Source organism: Limulus polyphemus, unplaced genomic scaffold (genome assembly GCF_000517525.1).
Source record: "Limulus polyphemus unplaced genomic scaffold, Limulus_polyphemus-2.1.2 Scaffold5919, whole genome shotgun sequence".
Classification (NCBI taxonomy): Eukaryota; Metazoa; Arthropoda; class Merostomata; order Xiphosura; family Limulidae; genus Limulus; species Limulus polyphemus.
Window position 1 is genome coordinate 36,816 of NW_013671529.1, and position 7,673 is coordinate 44,488.

Sequence of the window (7,673 nt, forward strand, 5' to 3'; positions counted from 1 at the left end):
TATATATATATATATAGAGAGAGAGAGAGAGAAAGAGAGATTATTGCTATTTTGAAATAAGTTCTTAAACATATTTTTTGTAAGACATAGAACAGTAAATAAAAAAGTAAAGCAAACTATTATCTCTTCTAGTTACGACCTTTGTACTAGGTTGCTGCTTGAAGTAGGTTGCTAAGTCTTTAAAAATTTCGCACGTGGAGGATATGAAACAAAATATTTGTTTTATATTTTTTATATATACATCTGAATAATTAAAAAAATCATAAATTACTACATCAATACCATAGACTTCATCTATAATTTATCAAGCTTAGCAACTAAGATGTATTTTGCTTTTAAAATATGAAATTTAGAATGTGAGTCAATAAACGAGATGACATGGCCTTTCACCCGTGACCCATCTTGAAAAGGGTTAATTATAAATGATTCAATTAATTAATGTTAAGCATCCTATTTAGGATTTGATGTAATTATAAATGAATTATTCTTAAGCATCCTTTTTAGGACTTGATTTAATTATAAATGAATTATTGTTAAGCATCCTTTTTTATGACAATTTAATTAATTAACTATCAAAGTAACCCTATTGTTCCAGGTATCCTTTACTGTGTGTGACACAAGGTTTTAGTGTTTTACATTCAAAATTTTATTATACTACTTTTTGTTTATATTATACCAAGTAGAATAGCATAAAATCTTAGCTACAATTCCATATCTTAATAGTATATAACTTTTAAATTTTTAATTCTACGGGATAATATTTCAAAAATCCTGAACTTCCACTAATGTGACCAACGTGACATATTTTGCCTTAGCATGTCATTATCCATATTTTATATGTGCCCCCTCGAAAATGTACGAAATTAAACATAAATTACTCTCTATAAAATCGTTATTTCTCATACAAACCATAATGTTTATAGTCTTTAATTTTATTTGATTATAGAGCTATCTAATAGAAAATCAGACCCCTCCTGCCACACCCACCTGTCACATCCTCTCTTTCACAATTCGTTGATAATTCTTTCTTACCTTTCATTATATATTACCTATAACCAATAGAAAGTCAAGGTTCTCATCTATCAAATTATGTATTGTATAACATTATATTCTGAACAAAATATCGTTAATTTCACTCACAGTACAAGATTTGTTCTCGTGGGAAAATTAATTGCTAGCTTGGATGAATTTGTAATAGCTTTTGTTACATAGTTAGAAAGCCAGGAACATTTTGAGAAGTTAGTGAATTTGTCTACTTTTTGCATGTTATTAGTCTATATTCTTTGGTGCATTATTGAATTAAATAAAAATTATTAAGTACATTACTATCTATAGTATAAAAGTTAGGGTTAACTCTTTTCGAAACCCGACAGCAAAGAAAAAGAAGATAGGTAAGTACTTTATTTCTTGTTTTTCTAAAAATAGTTATTTAAGACTATATTAGGTAAAATAACTAATAATAATATAATTAAAATGGTTCACGAGGCAAGGCATGTGAGCAGCTCGTGGGTAACATAATTCGATGGGGTAACGTAGGATGCACATTCTTTGTATGATTTGCAACTTATAATGGTATGGATAGTAGTTATACATGGTTCAAAGGACAATAAATCAATAAAATCTAATTATAAATAGATGTATAATGTTTCGAACTTAGAGCTACTTAGGATGAGAGAATGTAGTTTTATGTTACAATGAAGGTTAATTTAGGTTTATTTCGATTTTTTCTGGTGGTTACGAGGTCGATCGAATTAACTGATCCCGTTTTAAGATAGGGTAGAGAAAATAACAGATAATCTATAAAGTTTTACTGAAAAATGTACTGAAAGTTTGAAATGCATTTAGGTTTTAGGAATTACACAGAGGAAATGTGAGATTTTTAAGATGAGAAAAGTAATTTGCACATGGACTATTCAAAACAACGACATTCGCGGGCGAAATACTCAATATATTTGTGGACGAATCTTTATCTTATTTTATTAAAAATACTTCATTAAGAAATATGAGTTTTATATGTGAAAGACTTGTAATATTAACTGAAAGTTTGTCAAATATCGTGAGAGTTATAAGTATTAATGATTAAATATATTCATGTATTGTATGAGTCATGGCCCCCTGTCATGGCTGCCTAAAAACACATCCTCTACTTTGTGGTACTATTACGTAATCATCCATTATGGCCACTTGTCAACTTTGAATCTATGACTTCTTCATCGTTGATGGTTCTCCCTTCTCCTCCATCCCTGAGGAACCAATCAGCGTGAGGCAGCATCCTTAGGACGCGAAAGTATGGGCCTTAACTACTAACCTATATATGTATGTATATATGGTGGTACCACCACATTCCCTGACCCAAGAAAATCTTGTCGTAGCTAAAATTTTGAGGATATTTTCTATGCATCAGGAAAGATCTATTTAAATTTAACACTACAGGAGGCATTGGTGAACACAATCTGATTAGCAGTGAAGATGACCACATCAAACCTTGAAGCATTGACATTAACAGCAATGTTGATGCCTGTGAAGTCGACCAAGGTTCAGACCTTGTGGTCAGAGATATTAGAGCTGCCCTCTCCACTACTGATTGAGATATTCTGGCTCTGAAACACTTCTACCAAAAGCAAGCAGTTGGGTGGACGAAGGCCTAGGCACTTTACAACTAGGAAGAAGGCCATTTGTTTAAGTATCAGAAGCCTCCTCCACAGCTGAAGGAAAAGCTGCACAATCTCTGAAATTAGCTAACATGAACTCAGCAGTTCCTTGACAAGATATTATCCACTTGACCACTGCAGCCTATTGCAAGTCGAATTGACTATGGCATTGGGGGATCTGCTGTGAGGACTTCTGTAGGTAAGCAGCTCCTTTCGTTAGAAACTTTTGTATATAAATATATTGCTTCCTTTTAATTTCTATCTGTTTATTCACCTTTCCTTTATTTATGTATAGTTTTATTTTAACTACATCATAAAGTCATATTTTGTTGTTGTTCCTCATTATTTTGCTTTCATTATATATATATGTATCTCGTTACATTTTTATGGTGCATATGTATATATATTTATGAAGAGTATTGTTACGTCTCTGGTTGTTAGTTAATTACTCGTAAAAATTCTTTCTGAAGAACTTCAGCAATACAAGTCATTTCTCAAATAAAACTAGTTTATTCCTTCTCAATTCAACTTTGCAATACACTTAATTTCCACAGTCCCTTTAAGTTAAACACATGCTATAATTCACAACGAACGATTAACGCACTTTACTTACTACCGTCCGTCTATATCTTCAATCCCTCTGTCTGCTATTCAATTGTTGCCGTCACTTTATTTTCCGGCTTATATACTACAAGAGCGCCATTTTTCTCATTCAGGGATGATAGGAAGTTGTACCAATCTCTTGACCAATGTGTGGGATATTTAATCATTTTAAGTCTTTTAAAATAAGGATGGCCAGGTTATCCTTAATGTAAAGAGGAGGAGAGAAGAAGTGTCATATGCAAATATACCATACAATTCCTACCACCTCAGTTGAGATATATTGAGTATTTTGGTATTGGTACAAAAAAACCGATCAAGGGTGCTACTAAGTTCCTCTCATCCTAGTTGTTCACAGAACTACGTTAGTCAACTAGGCACCTTGTGTGCTCTGTCGTAATATACATAAGTGTAGCATAGAGCTACATTCTGTATAGAATGCGACTACTCTGTTTCCTACTAGCAAGTCGGGTGATGTCCCATCTCCTTAATCTGAAGTGAGAGTGATCGTCTGTCATGTGGTTATCGTCTTTTCCTTGAGAGGAATTGTATTGTTGGTAGAAGTATATAATGCCATGTTTTCTCAGCATGAAACAGGTCTTGGAACAACTTCTAACTTCTTTAAAGAACCACAACTTACTTTCGAGAGACGAAAAATAAGTTTTGGTAGAACATAATTTTAAACTTCAACGTGAAGTATTGGAAGCTTTCATATAGTTTTGTTCAACGTCATATCCCAAGGATTTTTTTATTTACTGTTTAGCATAAAGCTACAAATCTGACTATATGTACACTGCCCATCACGAGCAACGAAATCCAAATTTTAGCATCTTACGCCCTCAAATTTACTGCTTTGACTACTTTAAGGAATATCATTGAATCTGAGAAACCATACACTCGTGTCAATAAATAATATTGACAACAAAGAACCATGATAATATTAACTTTGTGACAAACACCAGAGTTTCTCGAAACATTGCATACCTTATAATCAATTTAAATATTTACTCACCGAATTAACAATCCGAAACACTTATTTGACATTTGGAAATCTGATAATTTATCGTTTTTAAAGAGATCAGTTGATGTTTCAAACATAAAATTTCGAAAATATAAGGAATAAGATTAAATACAATAAGAACAAGAAACCTAAATTGAAGTCATCAAATGATTAAACATATATATATATAATATGTTTATTAAAATACCTCTTTAAGGAATCGCCTATAACTTACGTGGTCAGTTCAACAAATGAGGCCAGAATATACATACGGATAATGAACCGAAATGAGGCCATAATATACATACAGATAATGCACCGTTGTGTTTTATTAAGCAAAATTTGTTATAGAAATATGATTTTGATATTTTTATTGTGGACAGTAAAAACAACAATTATTATTAGGACTCAACTTTTAAAAAGACGTAATGAGTATACTGTAAAGAGAGAAAAGGATAAAAACTGAGAATTTTGTTGATTACATGATCTGTTTACAACTCTGTGATATTTTAGCAAAATAACATCTACATAGAGTAATACATCTTTAACAGTTCCTTTTTCTCATTTGGATCAATTTATTTAAGAATGGACTTGACTATTTGTTTACATATAAGTGTTGTTCTAAAAATAAAGTTATAAATTTGATATGACACCAAAATTATTTAAATATTATTATTGCAGACTCAATTGATCGTGTCAATGGTTTAAACGTGGATTTATTTATATGTTTATTTTTGTAGAGGGTCTCAACAGATAACCACACTTAAGAGTGTTAGGAGGTTTGATTGGTGGAGATTATCATACTATGAGACAGTAAGTAGCGCCATATTAACTTATGTTAATGTATATAAACAAATAATCTTGAAATATTTAGATAAAACACGAAAAGTGGAGGCATGAAATAGGCAGAAAAATGTGTTTATATCGGTAATAGATGTGCAACACCTCAAACTCGAGTGCAAAAATAGATTAAACATTGATTTGAGTCTTCTTTCGTATGTGGTCAGTCCAAACGTAACATTCTCTACGGGTATATTACATTGGTATGTTATTACTTGAAAACCAAATAATAAGTCGAGTACATAAAATCAGAAGTTAGGTAAGTTATATTATCATTTTTTTATATGATAACAATGTGATAAAAGTAATATTCGTAATATTAAACAAAACGCAGTGATGACATGAGGTGTTTCTACATTAAAATCGTAAATAATATTCAACGTTAAACTGGTGCACATTTAATTTAGGCCTATTTATGGTCTTCAAAAAGTTGACGACTCTACATGTTTCGACGTTACAACGTCATCCTAAAACCAAAACATTTTTTTTATTTCCTCAACTTTTCAGTTGTACAACTTTATCAATAGTTTGTATCACTCTAGTGTAAGTTCCCCATGATAAAGAAATTTTCTGGAGGAAAGTAAGGTCCTTATTTATAATTAGAATATAATAATTAATTGATAATTTCAGTCATGTTGTAGGTATATTAGCACAGTAAATGACATCGTCAGAATCTGCACTTTGAAGAAATAAGCCCCCCGAAAAAAAAAAAAAAAAATACTTGACGATTAACAGCATATAAATATTGTTACGTCTCCGTTTCTTAATTAATTTTCCGTAACTTCGTTTCGACGAAACTTTAGCGACACAAGTCCTTACTTAATAAAACTGGTTTATTCTTTCTGAATATAACTTTACGAAACACTTATTTTCAACAATCGCGCTAAAACAAACGCTATATCAACGAACGTCAACAATACTTCTGACTGCAGTTCAATTACTCACTATCTACACACACATTACATTCCCGTCACGTTGTCACCCTCTTTTATATACCAGACTACCCTATATCTAGTAAACGCTAGAGCATTCGCCAAGGTACAGGATAGTTCTAGAAACGTGGCGTCACACTAATCATGTGACTTCGCTTACGCAACAATATGATATTTTTTGACGAATGAAATGTCATGTACGAGAACCAATATGAAACTAAAGGTTCGCTGAATCTCGGTTTTAACTCTTAGAATAAATTGTGAAAAACAGTTTTAAAAATGATTTCGATGAAAAAAGATTTTCCACTGAAATATGGTTTCTAATCGTAAAGATGGGGGAAATTTGGTTTCAAAGCTACTTTAAGAAGAAATTATATCACAGTCTTGTTATTACTGTTAGTTACATCACAGTCTTGTTATTACTGTTAATTACATCACAGTCTTGTTATTACTGTTAATTATTACATCACAGTCTTGTTATTACTGTTGATTACATCACAGTCTTCTTATTATTGTTAATTACATCACAGACTTGTTATTACTGTTAATTATGTCACAGTCTTGTTATTACGGTTGATTACGTCACAGTCTTGTTATTACAATTAATTACAACACAGTCTTGTTATTACGGTTGATTACACCACAGTCTTGTTATTACAATTAATTACAACACAGTCTTGTTATTACTGTTAATTATTACATCACAGTCTTGTTATTACTATTGATTACATCACAGTCTTGTTATTATTGTTAATTACACCACAGTCTTGTTATTACTGTTAATTACGTCACAGTGTTGTTATTACTGTTAATTATTACATCACAGTCTTGTTATTACTGTTGATTACATCACAGTCTTCTTATTATTGTTAATTACATCACAGACTTGTTATTACTGTTAATTATGTCACAGTCTTGTTATTACGGTTGATTACATCACAGTCTTGTTATTACAATTAATTACAACACAGTCTTGTTATTACTGTTAATTATTACATCACAGTCTTGTCATTACGGTTGATTACATCACAGTCTTGTTATTATTGTTAATTACATCACAGTCTTGTTATTATTGTTAATTACATCACAGTCTTGTTATTACTGTTAATTACATCACAGTCTTGTTATTACTGTTAATTATTACATCACAGTCTTGTTATTACTGGATGTAATTAACAGTAATAACAAGACTGTGATGTAATAATTAACAGTAATAACATGACTGTGCTGTAATTAACAGTAATAACAAGACTGTGATGTAATTAACGGTAATAACAAGACTGTGACATAATTAACAGTAATAACAAGACTGTGATGTAATAATTAACAGTAATGACAAGACTGTGATGTAATAATTAACAGTAATAACAAGACTGTGATGTAATTAATCAGACTTGTTATTACTGTTAATTACATCACAGATTTGTTATTACTGTTAATTACATCACAGTCTTGTTATTACTGTTAATTACATCACAGTCTTGTTATTACTGTTAATTACATCATATTCTTGTTATTACTGTTAATTACATCACAGTCTTGTTATTACTATTAATTACATCACAGTCTTGTTATTACTGTTAATTACATCACAGTATTGTTATTACCGTTAATTATATCACAGTCTTGTTATTACAGTTAGTTACATCA